Genomic DNA, 2,747 nt, shown 5'->3' with positions numbered 1-2,747 from the left:
AAGAGGAAGTTGAAATAATGGTTTGATTTACCAGCTGGTGCTCTGTGCTGTAGACAATACAGTTGTGCTGTAGATTAGTTTAGCTCAGGACATAAGACTGTTCAGGAGCTGATTTGCTCAGAGTATCCAGCCAGGAATACCTGGACACATTGCATCCCTTTCTAAAACACCAACGGCCTCTAGGAGAGCTGTTCTGACTCCCAGGACTGCCTCCCACCCCATGTCTGCTGCATCCCCTTTGTGTCCCACATGGCCCAGCACTTCAGTCACCACCCAAAGCATCCAGGCCAGCTCTTCCTTTTCGATTCCTGCTTCTCTCCAAGTGCACACAGAAACATGCAGACAGCAGGGGCTCAGCACCTCTGTCTCACCTTTATCCTCTGCCTCTCCAGCTGCCAGGGCATCTCCAGCTGCAGCAGACACAGACAGTAAAAGCTAGGACCAAGGGCAGGCAAAGGGAATACAGTTGGAATTTTGGGCTCGCTTTTTAGCCTCATCCTTCCCAGAGACAGTGCAGGCACCTTCAGGTCTCCTAATTGCAGACCTAAAAACCCTAACCTCACCTCCCAATAGTCAAGTGAAATTAGCTATTCTGTAAAGCTCAAAAATGCAGCAATTAGACTGAACTCACTTTTAAAGTCCCCACTAGCAACTGATCTCTGCAGGACAAGTGCAGTATTTCCCTCTGATTTTCAGGTATTTGTAGGGTACAACAATAGCAGGTGAAAGGCTCGGGTGCTTTGTACCAGAAATACTTTGCCCATGCGCTGTCATGTCCAGCTCACACAGAAATCCTATGTTTAGAGAAAAATGTTTTGATAAAGAGCCAAAATGATCTGTTGCAGGTAGAGAAACACTGCTGGAAACCCGGGGAGATGAGAGAGATGAGCCCCCAGAGCCGTGGTGCTGTGCTTGGAGCACGACCTCCCTGCTGCAGAAATGGGGGAAAGGTTGCTTTCCTTGCCCTGCCTCGAAGCAGCTGATTGGAACACCAGCCTTTCTTTTCATAGGACAAGAAATTAGGTCAAAACTTTCTAGGAAATTTCTGCTGCCTGTTTCAGAAGGCAGTTCAAAAGATCAAAGGAGAGGAATTCTATAGAAACCCGTGTGCAACCTCGTGTGGAAGTGAGGCATTAACGGGAAGAAATCCTGTGCCTGAGCAGTGCTGAGCTGACAGCCAGGGGCTTACCTGGAACAAAACCTCGGCACAGCTCTGCAGCAGCAGAAGGGAAGGCAGAGAGAGCACGTAAACTTAAAGCAGCTCTTCCATCAGCACCTGCCCCAAGGACAGAGACACCACTCATTCCATTAGCACTGTGGAATCGTTCCTCTCTGCTCCCAGCTCCACCAGCAACTTGGCTGCAAAGAGCCTCTTCAGGCTTTTACCAACAGCAACAAATCTTTCCCGAGCAGTGCAGTTTTTATCAGTACTTACAGCTCTTCACTTGTGTTCGGTATTGAATTATTCTTCCTTCCAAAGCTCTATTTTGATTAGGTGATCTCTTCCCTGAGACAAAAAAAGCCCTAAACACACTTAGGGCCAGATTTAAAAAAAACTATTAGACTCCTGCTTAATTTAAATGCATAACAGCAGGCAACTCAGCCTAATTCTCAACTAGAGCACACAGTCTCCTGATTTATACACACAAGTGGAATAGCTTTTGCAGATGCATATTTTGCTTTTTGCTTTATCCTCCTTGTTTTTTAATAACTTACCTTTACTTACGATTTTCTTAATTCAGGCTTAAATTAGACAAACAGTCATTTGGGACCAAGCCTGCATTGACCAATTTCCTCCAGTGGCTTTGAAACTGGAGTTCACTGGACTCCTTTTATCCGAAGTCACCTTGTGGTGTTTTAGGGCAGCCCTATCTTAGAGAGAGAACCTTGGTGTGAGTCATGGGGGCAAGAGAAGAGCAGAGGGTTTAACTCCACACGTTCTAAACTCCTCCCAGACTCCCAGAGGGAACACTGACTTGCACACTAAGAAGACTTTTATCACTGATAAATCTTCTTGCAATTTCCACACTGATCTCTCCATAGGTTCCTTTGATTCATGAGGTTGTTTGTCTGTTGACACTTGATTGAATTAACTACTCTAGAAGAGCATTACTGTCCCAGAGCAGGTAAGGGGGTTTTAACTCTTTTTTGATAGCTGTAGCTGAAACAAGTGGTTGGACATGAAGCTCATCTCTACATGATGGATAGATTTCAAAACGTTCCAGAGACAACTCTCTTTAGAACATTCGAAAGACACAAAGAGCTCCTTGATCAATGAACAGTGGGTATTTTTGCACAGAGGAGAAGATCAGGTTGCAGGATGTAATATTAGATAAATATCCTAAGCATGTAATTACCACTGATTGTAATTTATGCTGCAATACAGCTTGGCTAGCATCAGTTCCCAAAACATTTCCACCTGATCATGCAGTTCTTTCTAAAAGGACCCCAGAATGCAGAAACTCAATAACTGGTCCTTGAAAGTATCCTTGAAAGATACTTGCAGGTTGGACTCTTAGTTGCCACAGTGTTACTCTTTCTTAAGGCCCTTAAACATCAGAATTTCAACATCTACTTGTGTAAAAGTATGCTATTTAAGCTTTTATTTTATTCAATATTGTATTACCTCTTTTAAGACATGAGTTGTACTCCATCATTAATACTTTCCTGTTTTTTTCCTGGCATTGATTCCCTGATTTTTTTTTTTTTTTTTTTTTTTTTTTTTGTTTTACATCTCATTTTCACGG

The 2,747-nt window shown here is 43.5% G+C and overlaps 1 long non-coding RNA gene across 2 annotated transcripts in view; it reads right to left on the bottom strand.

The window, feature by feature from the left end:
- The window catches only part of LOC108446250, a 15,767-nt gene that overhangs the window by 10,224 nt on the left and 2,796 nt on the right, over nucleotides 1–2,747 (bottom strand). For both annotated transcript variants that reach the window (XR_001861392.1, XR_001861391.1), the window contains exon 4: nucleotides 1,436–1,533. This is a non-coding gene — a long non-coding RNA (uncharacterized LOC108446250). The remainder of the gene's footprint in view (nucleotides 1–1,435; nucleotides 1,534–2,747) is intronic.

This window comes from Corvus brachyrhynchos, unplaced genomic scaffold (assembly GCF_000691975.1).
Source record: "Corvus brachyrhynchos isolate BGI_N302 unplaced genomic scaffold, ASM69197v1 scaffold4, whole genome shotgun sequence".
Classification (NCBI taxonomy): domain Eukaryota; kingdom Metazoa; phylum Chordata; class Aves; order Passeriformes; family Corvidae; genus Corvus; species Corvus brachyrhynchos.
This window is presented reverse-complemented; position numbering and strand designations above follow the sequence as displayed.